Source organism: Wyeomyia smithii, chromosome 3 (genome assembly GCF_029784165.1).
Source record: "Wyeomyia smithii strain HCP4-BCI-WySm-NY-G18 chromosome 3, ASM2978416v1, whole genome shotgun sequence".
Taxonomy (NCBI): domain Eukaryota; kingdom Metazoa; phylum Arthropoda; class Insecta; order Diptera; family Culicidae; genus Wyeomyia; species Wyeomyia smithii.
In genome coordinates, this window is record NC_073696.1 from 33,398,918 (window position 1) to 33,418,970 (window position 20,053).

Below are 20,053 nucleotides of genomic sequence, written 5' to 3' on the forward strand. Positions count from 1 at the left end.
CGATTCATTTGAAGCAAAATCATGTTTCAAGATGGCTTGACTCAGTTTATTTGAAATTTCTCGGAAACCACTTAACCACAAATTACCACAAATTGGCTTTCGAACTCACAAATTAACCACTAAATATTGGTGATAAAAGAATAAAAGAATTTTTTTTTGTCAAGCCATCTTGATATATGACACGATTTTAAAATTTTTCATATGAACATGAATGCCTGTTATCTGTGGCTGGCCTAACGAACCAGTCGTCGTATGTTGGAATCCTGGCTCAGGTGAGACTGTTAAAGCTTTTGATATTTTCAACTTTTTTTATTTCCATGTGTCATTTTCGATTTATAAGGACGTTTTTGATATTTTAAACAGTATTGATATTCTTGATATTTTTGGCATACATGACCTTCTCACTATATTTGATTGATTTGTCAGTTTTGACACTTTCAGCAATTAGTTTACATACATTGTTGAACTGTATCTTCTTTCTTCAATAATTCATCTCCTCAACACTGCAGGGACTCGTAATATTTTTTTTGTAGAAAGGCAGACAATAAAGAATAAAACGCCAGAACTTTTGTGCTGCCCGAAATTTCAAATCAGGCCGCAGACGCGCTTATGCTATTGCACTGATTTGTATGTGACATATAATTCCTACCGTTGTCTGCAAAACGCAGATTTTTGATTTGCAAATAATTCCAGTTTTTCCATATTCTCTGTAGATTTTTGTTAGAGTCTCTTTATAGTTGCGCAGACTTTCTCAAAATCTTGCAGATTTCTGCAGACTTTTGCCTACGCAAACGCATTTTTTTCAAATCACGGCCAGATTTTTCATAAAATTTCAAGCAGATTTTTTCTGTTTTTCGAACAGTTGCAATCTTTTTTGAAAAACATCTGCCATCTCTGACTAACCGTAATGTAGATAAAAAAATGCCGCTTTTCATAGACCTGTTTTAGGTAGCAGATAGAATATCGATACAGCTGATATCGATGCTCCGCGCTCGATATCAGCCTGGCATCGATGCTCCGCGCTCGATATCAGCCTAGCATCGATACGACCAGGAAAAAAATATCGATGCTCGAGTATCGATACTTTAGCGGATTTTGGCCAATGCTACTGCTGTTATCGCTGTCTAGAACTATTATGAGCAGCTTCGGCAGAAACAGGCTCTTATTTAGGCCAAATGTCATATTTTCAATTCCAAGGTATATGATTCTGTCGACCGTGCTTGGGAAGCAATCATATAACGACCAATCAGAGGTCGAATTTTTCGTTTTGACAAGGCTTGACTGTTTTCAATAGTACAATAGTTTGAATAATAAAATTACAATTATCTTCATTTAGGAAAAATCTTAGTAGATTTTCCAATCTATTGCTGCAAGAACGAAGGAAATCCATCGAATACTAACCAATTTATAAGCATTTGAAATTGGACATATTTTTTACTTTTTTAGGTTTTAGATTTTCATTTCACATCCCTATGTAGCCGTACTTCCTGAGAGAAGTATTCTACTTCAAAAGCATTTTGCGGTTCAAAATCGGTTGCTGAGTACAACTTTTGAGCAGCCATAACATTGGGGGAATTAAGATACACGGACAACATGCACTGTGGAAGCTATTTCACATTCAGTAAATTCGACGGGTGCGACAGATTTAAATTGCTAGGATGCAACACAGAATGCTTGCTTGCGTTGACAAAAATTATTAACTTTCAATGACTTGTTTATTTGCCTTGAAAAAGGCATTTTGATTTCCAAAATTGGATTTCCTGATGGCAATCTTCATGTTGCCCCAACAGTGGGGGAATAATGGCAGTCTGGCGACACACACTGAGAAAAACCGCGCTGCTTCTGAGACGTGGTGACCAACCACAGGACAAGTGTTTAATTTGAAGGCAGCCACAGGCGCGACCCGCTGCTATGGTCTGTTACTGCTGAGTGCCGATATCTGCTGCTACTGCTGTCAACGTTGTGGACGGTTCATCCAGTTCACCCTCCGACTAATGAATGTAGCTAGTTTTCCCAGAAACACTCTTTTATAGCCGAAGTGTGGTACGTAATAGGCCACGCCTTTCAGTTCAGTATCTTATTACGGTTTGTAACATCAAGCGATTTCGTTTGCTCGCTGTTGCGTGTTGCATCATGTTGCAACTTGGCAGCTGGGAGACGACGAAATTCTGGTAATGCTGATTGCTTGAATCGACTTCATATTAGCTCTGCATAGTCGAACTAACTGCTTTTGTGAATGCGTTATAACAGGCAGTTTGTTATTCAAAATCGGTTATGATGATCACAGCCTTTGCGCTGCCTCAACAGTGGGGGGTTAACTCAATAAAGTAAAAATTAGACAACTACAACAGAATTTGATTGCATCCCGCAAAGAATGTCTGTTTGTGTTGATGCCAGAAAATTATTAACCTTCAATTATTTGTTTATTTGGCTTGAAAAAGGCATTTCGCGGTTCAAAATCGGTCGCTGATTGCAACCTTTGAGCTGCCCTAACAGTGGGGGAATTGAGATACATGGACAACATGCACTGTGGAAGCTATTTCACATTCAGTGAATTAGATGGGCGCGACAGACTAAAATTGTTAGGATCCAACACAGAATGCTTGCTTGCGTTGTCAAAAATTATTGACTTTCAATGACTTGTTTATTTGCCTTGGAAAAGGCATTTTGATTTTCAAAATTGGATTTCCTGTTGGCAATCTTCATGCTGCCCCAACACGGGGGGAATAATGGCAGTCTGGCGACACACGCTGATAAGAACCGCGCTGCTCCTGAGACGTGGTGACCAACCACAGGGCTAGTGCTGCTGTTAAGGAAGGACGACTGCTGTTGTCGCTGTCTAGAACTATTATGAGCGGCTCCGGCTGAAACAGGCTCTTATATAGGCCAAATAGCATGTTTTTAGTTGCAAGGTATATGATCCTGTCGACCGTGCTTGGGATGCAAGCATATAACGACCAATCAGAGGTCGAATTTTTCGTTTTGACAAGGCTTGACTATTTTCAATAGTACAATAGTGTGAATAATAAAATTACAATTATCTTATTTTGGGAAGAATCTTAGAAGATTTTCCAATCTATTGCTGCAAGAACGAAGGAGATCCATCGAATACTAACCGATTTATTAGCATTTGAAATTGGACATATTTTTCACTTTTTTCGGTTTTAGATTTTCATTTCACATACCTATGTAGCCTTCAAAACATTCTACTACTTCAAAACAAATCTACGAAGAGAATAGGCGAGCAGTGGAAGAAAATGCTCTTTTCTCACTTTCTGCCTATGAATAACGAAAATGATATAAAGTATCCTAGAGTTTTGTGCGGAAGTTGTTATCTGGGGAATGTGATCCAATTATTGTCAAATTACTTATTGCTGACGCACCTTTTCGAACAAGGTCTGAAGCATCGAGATGTGCACGTCCACGACTACAATAAATATACTTAAATAAAAATAACTTTGAATTTTTCAAAGGAAAATGTTTTTTAATGAATTTATTTACCTATTCCGACCAAGACTAGATATTAAGGAAATTTTCTCCACGAAAACATAAAGGCAAACTTGTTACATCTTAATTTTTTAAATAAATAAACTTAAATAAATAAATTCAATTTTTCAAAAAAATAGCCGATGAAACATTTTTTAACTTTCCGATCCTTGATTTTTATCCAGTTGGCAACATTTGTGCCAAAAAAATTAGAGGTACATGTAAATTCGATAATAATCGAAATTTGGACTCCGTGTGGCATCATTGGGTTAATTCGTGTTAAGTTATTAACAAACCGCCCCAAAAAAAATTGTATGAGGGATAATAACAACAAAAATATATAAAAATGCATTCACTTATAGCATAGTACCGGCCTTATTTTGTTGTGTAACTGAGAGCTCCATTAGTCCGGTTTACTGGTTGCTAATACGAGATGAGGTTCTTTTTTCGTACATTCGTATTTCGTACGGAATAAAATCTGTTTGCATTTTGCAAAACTGGGGAAATGACAAAATTTGAAAAAAGGTGGAACCACTTACAACATGATTATGGAATAAGCTTCACGAATAGAAAATGAGCTCGGTATTGGTTAGCCGCTAGTTTTACTATTGGTTTTTAGATCATTCCACTGGGTTGCAATTGAAAAGATTATTACTTATACTAAAAGTTTAAGGAAAACTTCAGCTATCGATTAAGCCATTTGTGTTCAAAATTTGTTTAGTGAAAGTAACAATGCGTTCAAAGCGTCACATGATACGTACGATTACACTTTATACCATCATGTTCTCAGTTATTTTGGAATTATTTAGAATTTTTCAAAATATTATTATTGAAGAGGTATTCCTATATTGCCTCAAGTTTGGGGCAACCTCCACCTACTGATCAAGATATTGGTGTTTGAAATTCTTTTCAGTGGTAGTAACGTAAAATGCGTTTTCCGATACACTTTTCACAACATGCCACCTTACTAAAATAAGACGTAGTCCTACGTCAAAAATTGATAACAAAATTTCGCCCTATTTACGCACTGTTTCAGCTGTAGTGTGTATCTGCGCAATTTAGTCGACACCCGGATAGTCAAGACTTTGTTAATATATCTTCGATTACCCCAAATTTTAAGAATTGGTAATTCATTGTGGCCCAAAAATCCCAAAAATTTGGAAAATAAAAAAATTAAATAACTGTATATTTTGTATAAGGCAATGTATGGGTTTGACCTTTGTAAAAAACTGTATCAATTAAGTGGAGAAAAAAAGTTGATGGAATCTTTGAGTTTTTCCTTATTTTTAAAACATAAGTTAATTTTTAGGACATTCTTGCGAATCAATAAATTTTATTAAAAACCACGTGAACAAACTTTTGCATGGGTGGGATTATCTTGGCATTGTCAGCCTTTTTTGAAGGTTTCGTACGTAGTTTAGTGCAAATTTCCCAACGTTTCGGTCGTTATTGGTGACCTTCTTCGAGGGAAGTTTAATTATGTCGACCACATCACTGCACTACAGAACTTCCTACCATTCCAAAATAGACGGAAAATGAAGATTTGCGACCAAAATTATTGTATTTTTTACTGTTGATGGTTTTGTCATATTAGAAAAGTATAACAAACAAAAGTAAAGTAATTACAATGGGCTGTGTATAAACTATGTAACTCAAGGCATTTTATTTTCGAAAAACAAAAATATTTCGTCAGTGTATACAATGAATTATTATACTAATTGTTCGTTTCCTTAATAAATTTTGGACAAAATTGCTATGATATACAAAGAATTTCGTTGATGTAGTTCAAAATGTCACCCAAAAATTCAAAACTAGCCAGAAGATAAATTATGAATCATCTCTTTCTACAAAAACACAAATTTTTCGTGAGCTTTTTTCATAGATTCTTGAAGGGCACAAGTAGGGTTATCAGGCAGACTATCAGGAACTGTGCTTACACGTGTTTACATTTAATGTTTTTGATGTCAAAATAATCATACCATAATCATTGCTTCACTGAAGGAAATTTTTGTTGTTTATGTTGAAAAATAAATATATTTTTGTTATTTTCATCTAGCAATCCACACTTTTAATGTCAATTTATCGTTTGTTTCATGCTTGTCTTCACGAAACTTAAAAACAATAAATCCTAAGAAAGATCTGGGGTGACATTGCGCATTTCGTTTCGAGTAACTCGAACAAAACGAAATGATCGCTGGTGGACGTTATGTTTCGTTTCTCGTATTTTTTTCGACTTTGCGCGTTAGATGAGCCGAAGGACAAAGTACAATGACTGCTCCTTTTGAGCTTAAAGCTAAACTGGTAGTATGAGACGTACTCGAAAATAGCGAAAATCGTTCGAATTGAGCAAATGCCACACTTGGTCAACGCAGGTTTTGCCCTAGAGCTCAAACTGGAAAAAAACTGGGATTGTAGCTTTTTAACAGTTCTTGTGAATTTTGGTGCCCCTAGCCGCCTCGGAAGTGCGTCGAGTCTTCAGAAGCTTTTTCGCTTTTGTCGACCAGTGTAATTTAAGATTACATACTAAATTTTCTCTTTTTGTTAAGTTTTTGGTAGAAGCATGTTTATTAATGTAGGATAGTTGCTCTTATAATCATCAAAACACCTATATTAATCTCATCGCTCTCATGTATTCATTTACACGTCCAATTTTCATAAATCTTCAAGGGTAATGGTTTTTCCTCTCGATTTAGTCGAGTTGTTGAAAGTTTAACTTAAAAAATATGGTGATATTTGAAGGTAAAATTTGAAGGTAAAATGTGTTAAGAGTGATGAGATGAATATAGAAGCGATCACCGTACTACTTTGTGAACGTAATCAGCATTGTAACGTTAAGGTTTGATCAAATTTGCAGTTTTCAGCTGTAATTTGGGTTAAAAAATAATACTTTTGTGTATGTGGAGCTGGAAATGGTTGTCCTGATAATTTAGGAGCAAGTTACAGCAACGATAAACGGTAGATAAAATGCTTGAAAAATTGTTGAAATGTTTCATATTATTAGCATTATGAAAATAGTTTTTCAATTAGACTGGTCGATAAAAAAGAAAAAAAAAAGTCCTGGAGCTTAAACTGGAAAGCTGAAAGCTTAAAGTCTTTCAACCATTTTTGAGAATCTTGTTACCTCTAGTTAGCTCTGAAGAGCGTTAAAAGGCCGCACAGTAGTTTCTCGCGGGCTCATCGCTTCTACGTTTGCTTATGGGAAAATATCATTCAAGCCTTTTTCGCACTTTCGGCTTGACTAGAAGTACCAAAATTTACAGGAAAGCTATAATCTTAAATTTTTTTCTAGTTTGAGCTCAAGGGAATTGTTTTTCGCATTTGTCCACTATTTGTCAACACAGGTTCGACCTAGAGCTCAAACTGAATAAAAAAAAGATAATAGTTTTTCAAGCGTATCTGTGAATTTTGCTGCCCTTGGCCAGCGCGTAAAGTGCTCAGAGACTCCAATGAAGTTTTCTTATAGAAGTGACGAACCCGGCGAGCAATCACTCTGTGGTCTTTTGACGCTCTTTCGAACTCGATAGAGGCATTAAAATTTATTAAAAAATGTTAAAAGGCTCTAATGTTTTATATTTTTCCGGCTCGATTCCTGGGGGAGGACCTGTGTTGACCAGTGTATTAGGTCATCACAATTTTTGACGTACGATTCGCTTTAGGAGCTTAATTGATTTGATCAATTTAACCGATTTACAACACTTCCAGATATGTTCATTTCAGCTCATTGAATACTAATTTGCAAAACTTTTTATCGTTTATCTTCGCTGACACAGTTTGTTAATAATAAATCGAAACTGTTTTCCAGTAATTAAAAATACTAACTCTTGACATGATAAAATTCTATAGATTATTGCGGATATGCTAATAAGTGTATACACACTTACATCTCGATTAAAGAATGTAATTATTATGAATTTATTTATTTCTTTGTCATTGAGACCAGGCTAGGATTTAAGGGGGGGGGGGGCAAAGGGGGTAAATGTCGCGGACCTTCCGATACGAGTGGCTTCCCTAGTCCTGGGCCGAACTTGATGACAGACTGGAGACCTTTTTTTGCTAATCACCTTCCAGCGAAAGCCTAAATCCGGCTCTGATTTAAACACATAATAATTTAAAAAAATATTATTTCTAGAGAAAAAATAGGGGAACTGCTCCATTATTCATCTCAGCCCGTATATTCATCTCATTCAACATGTAAACACAATTGGAAACAGGAAAAAACGCATATTTTCTTTTTAAACCAATCTGCTAATCCATGGAATGGATTCTTCTTAGTTCACTTTAGATTCCTCATTAAGTATAATCCTTAAAAACTCACTTAAAAGCACTAAAATTGATATTATAGTCGGGCATATGCACTCGAAAACTCATTTATTTCAATCACCTACCTCAGAAAACAAAATCCGCGTATCGTTCTGTACGGCTACAACGGGATTCGTTCAGCAGCCAACCAAAGTTTTTTTCATCACTAACGGATCACTTTTTATTTTAATCACTAAACAAAATCACTCACTACACTAAGAATACTTTAATCTTTGAAATGTTCACCTCACAATTCCAAAAACAAGCATGAATTAGCAGAAATATATGAAATGAATTTCTACAATTCCTAAATTTCAGCTGTATGTATTTCATCTGTTTTCACTGCGGTGAAGAAAATCAAGAGTTGCCAAATCACTTTCTGTTAATACGAAAAAATCATACTGAAAATGTTGAATTATTCCGACATAATTGACATAAATCTACAGCACTGTAGTGGTTACCTAGGCTATCTATTTTGCACGTAAACAACTGCAGCGGATATCTAGGTAACCTACTACGACGGGCTGCGGCTACGTTCATTCATGATTATGTGATTCATTCATTATGCACAGTGTGATGAATATGGGGGCATCGTGAGATGAATAATTGAGCAGTGATTCAAGTTTAGAAATGGATATGGAAGCGTTGTGAAAAACGGTTTGTTTTAAAAAATTCAGGATAAATCTAGCTTATTTTACTAAATATGTAATGCTTAACGATTCCATAAGAGTACGTAAGCAAATTTAGCTTATTTGTGCAATGATTTCGTGAAAATTTGGTGTTTAATCCGTACATTCTTCGTGAATATCGGCTTAATGAGATGAATAATGGATCAGTTCCCCTATATCAAATTTTTTTGAGCCTTTGTTTGCAATAAATTGTCTAACACACAAACTGAGAAACCAATTGAAAGATCACACTTTCTTATTCAATCATCAAATTTGACTGATTGACTGAACATTCCATACATCTTGAACTATCGTTCTCCTTTCAAGTACAGCCCTTCGCAAAAACCTCCTTGATCCCTCGTTGACAGGAGTGAAGGGTAATACGAGTGTTTATCCTTTGATTTAATTGTTGCTTGTGTGCACTTGGGGCTTTATGCTGTGCATTCCTTCACCTGGAGCAGCGAGCCGTTCGAATCCGCAAATCGACATGAAAGGGAACAGAAGAAGTGGTATAAAAATCTCCTTCCGTGCTCTCGCTTTGCAAGAAAGGTGAAGTGAATCGGAGAAAGCTGATTAGAGATTGAATAAACATCTTGCAAAATGCGGGCGGGTCGATAGAATCTGGAATGAAACCGGATAAATCGAGTAAGATATTAAACAGTGGGATATGGCAGTGTAAAAAACCCACGGCTCAAAATCATGGTTCAAAATAAATTATACTTACTCTGAACATCAAACGGGCACAAAAGTAGTATATTACTAAAATTAATTAAAGTCAAGCATGCCGGAGGCGAGAAGATACAAATTAGTTGGCGGGCACCGCCAGGCGACCATATTCTCAAAACTTTTACCGAGAGCGGGGACGTGAAAAAGTGACATTTTAAACGGCTTTTTTTTTGTCTTGCTTCAACTGTGCATCCTGCGGTTTCTGCAACGAGTCTCCGTTTTTTCTCAACGAATCGCCTTTTTTTTCTGCTGTCCCCCAGCATCGTTACTCAACTGTTGGTCTATGACGATGTGCGGTGTAATCATTTGATTAATATCCTTTGTCTCTATCATCCTCGCGGCTATCGGTCTGCTCGGTGCGCAGCTTGTGGGGCTTTCGCTGGTGTCGTCATTTTGAATCGTCCTTCGTGAGCCAATTGTTGAGAGGCTTAACTGACTGATGGATTGATGGATTGAATGTTAGAGCGAGGTTACAGAGGAGAAAAAACACACTTCGATGGACCCGCAGAGAAGACAATAATTGTATTTACGGACAATTAAACAGTAATTATAGGACCGGGGGAACACCGTCAAAGAGCGTTGGCAGGTTGTTGGTCGACGGATAGGTCGAGCCGGTCAAGTGCAGCAACTTCGTGATGCCACTGGGAGAGTCTGGTGCGACTGGCTGGGCTGCAGTCTCCGTTAGCCCCGTTGTTAGTATTCCGCAACGACTACAGCATGGATGATTGGTGTGGAAAGCAAGCTGAAATAAAGGTTTCAATGTCCATTCTCGTTAGTTCGTTATCCGATTGCCGTTTGATGCTGAATGACGTTTAATTGATGGTTAAATGGTGTCGGCTTTGGATGATGTGTTTTTACTAATGAAGTGTAAAAATATCAAACATCTTTATATTGACAAAACTATAGTCTGTACAGTTATTTCTAGAACTTTTATTGTTAACAATTCTACCGTTTTGAGGAAAAAATTAACTTGCTGTGCAGGGCAACTTATCGACCGCAGGGTAGATATGTTCTCCCTGTTTTTTTTTTCTCCTCCAGCTTGTAATTACAATTTGTAAAAACAAGCATTGTTCCCAGATCGCACAACAGAGCGTTTCCTCTTTTTTTATCACTGCTCTACCAGACAGCCGCATTCGAAAACTTTCTCACTTAATTGCAATTAAGCGCGGGTACAGTAATCCTTCCACAATCCATTTAACCTTGAACCGAACGTGAGTGGCCAACGCTGGTGAAGGGAAGAAAAATCGCCGAGCTTAATTGCCCCCTTCAACAAGGAGAGCAAGTTTGCCAGCAAAGCATAGTGCGGTGTGCAGACCCGGCCGGCCACCACCCCCTCACTAGGTACGGTTCTCGTTCAGTCGCCCGTCCGACAATCTCGGTACCTCCCATATCACTAATTAATTAATCACCGATTACACCACTTTATTGTTCATTCATGGGGAATATTTTTAATTGACTAACAATATCTCTCTTTCTGGATGCTCTTTGGAGCAGCCCGGTCCGTGTAGTAACGAAGCAGCTCAAGCTCACATATGCAATAGTCTTCCTCCCCTCCCCTACTCTTTTTCTTCCCACACCCAGGCCGTACGTCGACAGCGCTCTCCACAGCGAAGCAACACCAACCAATCGACCAACCAGCCGAGCAGCAGCGACGAGCGATATTTTTTCTAATAAGCTACCCAGCACACTAACTTTTACATGCGGCTAGCGTGCGTTGGGGAAACGATGGGTGGTGGAGTTCACCCGTTCCTCCTCCTCTGCCCCCTCTGTCCAGGACGAACGAACTAAATTGGAAACCTATGCACCTAATGGTACACATGTACACACGCTTGCAATGAAGAAGTAGGAACGGGTTGAACACCCACTCACACGGTGAATCGGTGTTGATTGGATCCTGGCTCCACTTTACGGAAGGAACAGGGATAGCCAGGGGTAAGAGAAGGTGAACTGCCAGTCAACCTTCTGTGGGATGGTGTGAGAAATTAGTTTGGTTTAGCGTTCGCTTGTCTCTATGCTCTCTACCGACGACTACGACGACGACGACGACGCCAACGACGGCAACACCGACGTGGTCGTTAGCGGGGGGTCCAACAACCAGTAGCCGAAGCAGAGAGACAAGGTGGCTACCGAGCTAATGATGCATGGGAATGAGCGCGCCAAACGCGCCAAATCGATGTGTGCGTTTAGAGCTGTGTTCGTGAGATCAACTTCCGCAGATGTGTGCGGGAGAGGAAAACTCTTCCCCACTTTCATAACACAGTGAGATCGGATCTGCTCACTCGTTCTCACCAGGATGAGACAAAAAAAGCTCTCTTCACTGAACAAAATTTCGCTCAATACTCTCTGCTCTTTTTCTCTCTCCACTCTTTTGCCAACAACTCTCTCGCAACGCTCACGTTACCAAGTCAAATTCTACACTTCACACGTGCTGGCTTTTTCCGATGTATTTTTTTTTCTGCTTCGCATCGCACTGAATGTGGTCCCTCGACCCTCATTCGCTCGGATCCATCCGATTGCAGCACATGTTCTCTTTATTGAACTCATCGCCAACGAAGACGACGACGATGCCGACGATGTCGACGGCGAAAGCGATGGCTTCGGCACAATGTCGGTATGGATGTCGTGGGCACTTTTCCAGTGGGGGCATCAACTCTCCACGCGGGCCATGCAGCAGAGCAGAGGGTCCTTGTGCAAAAAAAAAAATCAACCTATACATGGCTTCGGTAGACGATCGTTTGCTGGATTGTGCACAGCCTTCGTGTGCTTGCAGAAACGGCCAAAAACAGAGCGATCGCCGGTTGCACCGGATGCGTCGTCCAGCCAGTGTATTCCGTTGCATCCCATTAGTCACATACCGCGCTAGTAGAAGTGGAGTTCCGAATGCGTCCTGGTCGTGTATCCTAGATGCAGATGCCTGCCTGAATGTGGTTAATTGTTTCGGATGATTGTTTCTAGGCAGGCCAAATCAGTGGTGGTCCGTGTTATCGCTGGAACCTGTGCCGGGCAGGTGGTGCGAATATTCGGCATGGTGTCAGATTTAGGTCTTTGATGGTGAATTGGAAAAGTTTTTCAATTAGATTTGAACCAGTGTATATTCGTGTCGTGCACTATTAGACGCTAGTGTGTTTGACTCAACCGGACGCTGAAATATGTGTAATTCGACTTGGTCGATTAGTCTGAAAGCAGCAAATCGAAACGACGAAATCTCGCTCGATACGGGTTTTTTTTCCTTTCGTTTAGTTTTTTTTTGTTGGAAATTTAATCAAACTTGTAATTTGTCTGTTGAGCAAGTTTAATTTTCTGGCCGGCAGCTGAGGGAGACCGGGCAAACGAAAGTAACTTGAGCGAGAGATAAAAGAGTGGACAGTTGGTGTGCCGGTTTCTTGTGTGTATCTTCTTTTGTCTTTAGTTTCTTCGAAAGTTGTTTGCGGTTGATATGAAAATAGTTCTGTTGATTTTTTTTTTTCGCTTTCGCAACCCGGATCTGACTCACGCTACACGGAGTCTGTGCTTCGGTGGATTGGAATTCTACTAAGTTTATTTGTGACTAATTAAATATATCTATTATCCTGAGATATCTATGATCTGTCTTGTTGATTTTCGATTCAGGACACACGTATCATCATCAATCTTGACGAATGTAGTTGCAAGTAGTGTCTGCTTCAAAGTTTTTTTTTAACATACCATTATCATTTATTTACCATTTCGTTCATTGGAATGTTTTCTCTCCGGATAAGTAGAGAAAAATATATAAAGACGGACACTGCGGGTAAGATGGACACATCCAATATTTCACACACTATAATGCTTTATGATAGTTTAGTGATGCGAATACCTTCTTTGTTGTGTGTCAATACTTTTCAGATTCATTGTTGATTTGAATCGAGCAAATTGTCGAATTTGTAAACATAACAAAAAATATGTTCGTAAACGGACCTTTTGATGTAATTTTCATTTCACGGAAAATAGTGTTTTCATTCGTTTCCGTTAGTAAAGGGTTTAATTAGTCTTTTATCGATTTTTTTGTGGACAGCGGGTTCTAATATTCTGATAGAAAGCGCTACAATTGTTTGCTAAATTTGCAGCAAGGTCGAGCTAGACGGACACACTACGGTAGGGAAAAGGGACACGTGGATTGTTCCAAAAATTCGCACATGTACGATTATGCATTACAGATGTTTACACCCGGAAGAGTCATAGATCACTTAACAGTTAGAACAGGCCATGGAGTCCGTTTAAAGTGGATTGGCCGATCTTAAGAGCAAGGCTGATTTTCCACCATAAATCAGTGTACCACGAAATCATAATTGAACAATCTTTTGTGAAAGTTGAATGTCATTGCTGAAAAGAATTTTCATTCTATCAAAAGTTGGTGATATTAGACCCTCTCAACATAAATTCTGTTTATTTTATATAGACCGTTAATATTTGCCTACATCCTCCCAAACTGTTCAACCCATCCTCCCAAACTGTTCACGTGATGTAATGTAATGTAAGACCATCACTTAACACATAATAAACAGACATATTACAACCTTCACCTCATGTCTAAAAACTGTATTTTGTAGTCATTTTCACGAAGACCCAAAAACACATAAAATCTAGAAGGAGTTCCCTAAAGATAATCATGATTACAAGTGATTTTGAGTTGTAATTTGATTTGAACAGTCCCAAAATGTACCATGATCGGAGCAATTTTTATTTGAGAAATTTCTCCACTATTTAATTAAAAAATATAAAAAACATTCAGCAAAATCATCAGCTTCAGGTACAAAACGGTAGAAAAACGGGATGGTTAGAAATAGTCGAAAAAACGGTACTGTCCCGTTCAAAACGGTACGTCTGGTCAACCTAGCCTTTAAAAATTTGGCAAAGTAATCTTAGTAGAGTACCAGACTTTATAAAACGAGTCGAACCTAACTGAAATCGGGTGCAATGTCAACCAATGCCCATTACATCTCAATTGTGACAGAATATTTGACTAGTACCAAATAAAATATGCAGCATACAACAACAATCCTCATCAATGGATGCAGTTATGTTTTGGGTCTTCAGAAATAAGAGGGAAAATATCCCTCGTAGTACCGTTCTACGAATTTTTACAGTACTTCGAGATATCTCGAGACTTAACGAAATTGTTTTTTCAATTCTATCTGGAATTACTAAGGTTTTTGAATATCAAGCCAATTTTCAGTAGATCTAGGTATAAAAGTAGGTTTGGGTATATTGAGTATTAATTGAAATGGAGAAACGGGTAGGAATCAGTGCTGATAATAATTAATCTCACTAGCGAAAACCTTCGAAAATTACAATCAATTTTTTAAATGGGGGGATTTGTAAGTAGCTTAAGTATTTATGATAAATATTAGTAAATAATGAGTATGTGTGTCCAATCACAAATTGTGACTTCTCAACACTGTTAGAAATTTGTAATTTTAATTATTAGGATTTGATTGCTTTCGCAATCACAATTTATCAATTCGTAGGGATTTAAACCTACTTGTCAAAAGGGGAAGTAAACTAACAACTAACTTAATTGCTAACTCATTAGCTATAAAGAGAGCTTATCGTAGCAATTGAGGATTGCAACGATTTTTGTCGAAAATTGTTAATAATTTTATTTGACATAGTTTCTAATGGTTCAACACCAGTAAGTCTATGTAATTCGAGTGTACTAAATCAAGGAGGACGCTTCAAAATCATTTTCAGAATTTTATTCTGAATCCTTTGGAGCGTTTTCTTCCTTGTTGAACAGCAACTTGACCAGATCGGTACAGCATAAAGCATTGCTGGTCTAAAAATTTGTTTGTAAATCAAAAGTTTGTTCTTTAAACAAAGTTCAGAATTCCTGTTAATGAGAGGATATAAACATCTCGTATATTTGATACACTTGTATACTCTCAATGTTAAAAATAGGTTTTTTATCGTAAATTACAACCTGCAGTGTTCGATCAGTAAGATAATTTTTACAATTTTGATTAGGAAAATTGGAAAATTAAAAGTTTGCAATTTCGCAAACACTGTCAAATACTTTTTCAATGTCTAAAAGAGCAGCTCCAGTGAAATAACCTTCAGATTTGTTAGCTCGTATCATATTAGTAACTCTGAGCAATTGATGAGTAGTGGAACGCCCATGGCGAAATCCAAACTGTTCATCTGCAAAAATTGAATTTTCGTTGATGTGTGACATCATTCTGTTAAGAATATTTCTCTCAAACAGTTTACTTATTGAAGAAAGCAAACTGATTGGTCGATAACTTGAAACCTCAGCTGGATTTTTATCCGGCTTTAAAATTGAAGTTACTTTTGCATTTTTCCATAATTTGGGAAACTATGAAATTTTGAATCAGCTATTGAAAAATTATACTTAAAATTCCATTCTGCTCTCAGGGAGATGTTTGATTAGTATATTGAAGATTCCATCGTCACCAGGTGCTTTCATATTTTTGAAATTTTTAATAATTGATTTAATCTCATTCAAGTTAGTTTCAATTATTTCTGCAGGTAAAAAAATCTGGGAAGAAATTAAATCAAATTGAAGTGTGACTTTATTTTCATTTGGACTCACACAATTCAAATTTGAATTACGAACACTCTCAAACTGCTGAGCAAGTCTTTGAGCCTTTTGTTCATTGGATACAAGAAAACGTTCACCATCTTTTAAAACTGGAATAGGCTTTGAAGGGTTTTTGAGAATCTTCGACAGCTTCCAAAAGGGTTTTGAATATGGTTTTAATTTTTCAACTTTAGTCTCAAAATTTTGATTTCTCAGAAGAGTAAATCTATGTTTAATCTCTTTCTATAAATCTTTATAAATAGTTTTAAAAACAGGGTCACGAGAACGTTGATATTGACGCCTGCGGACATTTTTCAAACGAATTAGAAGTTGAAGATTTTCGTCAATTATTGGTGAATCAAATTTCACTTGAGCCTTGGAACAGAATAATTCCTGGCATCAATAATTGCAAATTTCAATGTTTCCAAAGCGGTATCAATGTTTACTTTGTTTTGCAAATCTAGCTCATTATTGAAATTATTTTCAATATGAGTTTTATATCTTTCCCAATTAGCCTTGTTATAATTAAAAACAGAGCTCATAGCTATTTTGTTTGCTAATTATCCAAAATACAAAAATATTATTCGATTTTACGATTTTACACATTAAAACGATTTCATAACAGATTATGTTCACATCTTACGAGAACTAATTTGATTATCCAAGAAATCAGGTGACGACAATAGTCAACACACGTGGTTCGACGATATCGAGTGATCAATCTCGGTCGATCGCAAAAACGGCCGACTTAGTTGATACATTCGTTAAATATCATCTGTCAAAATTTCTTAACGGGTATTTTTTATTTTCATACGGGGATGCAAGACTTGCAGATTTGTCTACAAAACACAGATTTTTAGAGTCCGTGTGCAGATTTTTATAGTTCAAAGATATTTGCATTTTTTGTATAGATTTTACAGTTTCTTGCCAGAGTCTCTTTATATTTGCGCAGATTTTCTCGAAACGTGTGTAGATTTTTATAGGCGCGAGCGCAGTTTTTCGGATCACGGATCGATTTTTTGCAGATTTCAAGCAGATTTTACCGGTTTTTCGAGCAGTTGCAGACATTTTCCAAAAGCATATTATTATAGTTGCAGACATTTTCCAAAAGCATTTATTATAGTTAACAATTATTAATTATTGAGCACTGGTTTTGAAATTTTTAAAGCTGCTTGAAATCTCCTCGAAGGTAATCATTATATTCCATGAATCATTCAGAATCTATTAAGTAGGGTATCGAACGTCTTCGTCAGTGGTTTTCTTCGGCAGCTTTTCTGCCACAATCTTATGCAAAAACCTGCCGAAGAAAACCACTGACGAAGACGTTCGATACCCTAGTACTTTCGAGTTATAATGCACTCCAGTGGTAGTGGTAATCAGTACAATTTGATTTGATTCGTAATTATCGAAGAGGTATTTGAGACATTAACAAAAAACCAAAAATATTCCGGGTTGCGAGAGTGTAGTTTGCCAGTAGTTTTATCCGTGGTGACTGTCTGCTTGGTTTGTGCAATTCTGACAAGCTGGAACTGAGTACTTATAGCTGTTTTAAACGAGAATAAGTTCTGGGATTTTATTATAGCAAATCAAAATTAGTACTTATTTTTTTTTAAAAATATTCGATTATCATGTGTTTCTATAATTTTATTTCACATCCTTTAAATTGAAATGCAAGGTGCAAGTTAACAGCCAAGTTGGTAAAAGTGAGAATGTTCAATCAAACGAAGAAGAAAGCAACAAAACTATAGATACCGACGACATCTGCGCTGTTATAAACAACACCTCCGGCGGTTGTGAGTTGCTTGCGTGCTTGTTGTTTGATGCTTTCAATAGGATAGGGAAAACTAGCGCGACCGTCGTCAGTTTTGATTGACCTTCCCGGGTAATTATTGCGTACATACCTACATCTTGTGTGCGTGTTTGCACCGCTGTTGCTGCAGGTGTGTGAGTTGTAGCCGAAATACAGCAAAATAAATGGCTGATAAGAGAGTAAAGTCGTGGGAAGAAGTTCTTGCCGAGAACGGTCAATAGCAGGGACCCTGCTCGTCGTCACACAGCAGTGCTTGAGCGAAGAATGCAGCGAAACCAAAAAAAAAAAAACGGGAAGTCTGAAACGGAGCGATAAAGCGCTAAGTTGAAAGACGAACAGAGCCGCAGTGGACGAAAGAACAGATCAGAATCAAAGAAAAGATCAGGTAAATTTTTTGGTGTCTTCTCAAATTTCAATGAAAACAAACATTGGGACGTTTTCGTTTAGCGGGTGTAGGACGCGGGAGGTAGGGAAGGTCTGAGGCCGGCAACAAGTAACGGGGAAGCTGAGATTGAAAGAAGAAAACAATGTCCCACTGAGCGGCGGGTGATATTCTCCCTGATGAACAGAATCCACGATGACGACGATCGGTTGGACAGCAGAGGGGTAAGTCGGGGACTATTTCGGGCAGGAATCTTAGTGTAGCTCGCTGTCCCACGCGGCGAGTAGTCTTTGTCGTCTTTCAAAGGAGTCTGCTTCCTTTGACCGCCCTTCGGCCGTTCTGTTGTTGCTGTTCCCCCGAGAGATGTCTTTCGGGTATCGTAAGTGTTCGTTATCGCATGATCATTGCTGGGTGCCGTTAGCTAAATTTATCATAGAGCCTTTATAGTATTTGAATGTTTGCTTTTTTAGATGACTAATCTGAATTTTTATTTAACAAAGCCAAGACTATATTGAAACATTAACTTTATATGGTAGGATTAAGATGATACAAACTCAAGTTCAATCAAAATTGACAAGTTTGGCTGAAGGATGGTGCGTCAGTACTCCCGTCACGACATGCTTCTGCAAACAAAACAAGCCCCTGCTAGCTCGGACAGTCCCATTTATGTTACCTATTATTATCGCGGTAATGGTGTCCGGCAGCAGCACTGGACAACCGACAATTATCGCAACAATTGTGGCTTCCGTATTGACCGTACGGTTGGGATTACCTATGAAACACAGAGTAGGGTTCATATGTATCTGCGTGAAAGTTGGGGGAGGGAATTTCAAACACGTTCGCTGGCCGTACGTTTTTTGTTTGAATTGAGTTCCGAGATCGATCGAAAATTTGATTACATTAGATGCGTAATATTTTCAATGAAAGAAATATAAGTGAATATACAGTTAACAAAATGTTTCTTTGAAATTATAACCTCTTAAAAAATTGGTTTGATTTGTTGAATGTTAAAAAGCATACTAGGGAAAATTGAAAATTGATGATTATTGGCTAGAGGGCAATTTTGTAATATTAGTATTGCTTGGTTTATGTCCATAAAAGATGCCTCAAACGGATCACCAACACTTTGTGCGTGAACTTATAAAAAAAAATACAATTTCTTGGCCTTAATTTGTCGTTTTGAAGAAAGGAATAACGTGGATCTAATGGTACTCATGTCATGTTCTGTATAAAGTGCAAATATATGTTTAATTAAATTAGCGACAGTCGCCTACAATTTGAGGATTTTTCATCCAATGGTTTGAAACTTTGGGTATGGCCAAGTAAAGAAATTTATCTAAATTTTATTTAAGTTACAAAGCGTTGCTGGCGGTTGATCTAATTTCAACTGAAATTGCGTAAGAAACCGTCAAAACGATATGGGCAGGGCACCTCGCGGTTTCTGGGTTTCCGACAACATAAGACTTTGAACCGTATCACTGTATCGGTATATAAGTAAATCAAGCTAAACCATATCGAATAACCGTGAGCCGATGTGATGAATAGCACTTCGAACTGGTGAAATGGAAGAAAATGAAATGAAACACATGACCACAATGAGAAACACTTGAACTATTATTGAATATGGATATTGAATGTTAAAGCTATTGTATTTAAATAGTTATACTGCGCACAATTATGAAAGCACGCGCATAAGCTCTAAATTGCCGACTATAAGAGTATCTACCACCTTTTCGAGTGAAGGTTCTAAGTAGTAAACGAGCTACGTGATACAATCTTCCAAATAACCAACCACTGTAAGCCGAACTATATAATCATGCTGGGCACAATCATAATAGCGCGTGATATTAATGTTTTAACTGGACTCTACGCAATATCCGATTATTTTGTTTCAATCACATGTTAATTATTATCGAGCGTGGATTGTAAAAACAATATTTTTATGCTCTGATCTTGCGAATATTGGAAATTTTACGAAAAAAAACCTATATAAAGAGGCTGTGTATGAGATACTACCGTAAGGTTAACGTAGAATTACGACAGCCAATGGACAGTAAGGCCTTTTTTACGCGGGTTGATTTTTACCATTACTTGAAAACGGTACAAGATATTGACCTCATTTCAAT

The 20,053-nt window shown here is 37.6% G+C and overlaps 1 protein-coding gene across 8 annotated transcripts in view; it reads left to right on the top strand.

The window, feature by feature from the left end:
• Positions 1-20,053, top strand: part of LOC129733257 (LIM domain transcription factor LMO4.1) — a 677,190-nt gene that overhangs the window by 143,733 nt on the left and 513,404 nt on the right. For 3 of the 8 annotated variants that reach the window (XM_055694971.1, XM_055694977.1, XM_055694978.1), the window contains exons 1-2: positions 11,960-12,230; positions 17,411-17,930. The exons of 2 other annotated variants lie outside the window; for them this stretch is intronic. The gene's annotated coding sequence lies outside the window, so the exon portion shown is untranslated. Of the gene's footprint in view, positions 1-11,959; positions 12,231-17,403; positions 17,931-20,053 lie in introns of those variants that run through there. 3 more of the 8 variants (XM_055694972.1, XM_055694976.1, XM_055694974.1) reach the window with 3 other exon arrangements.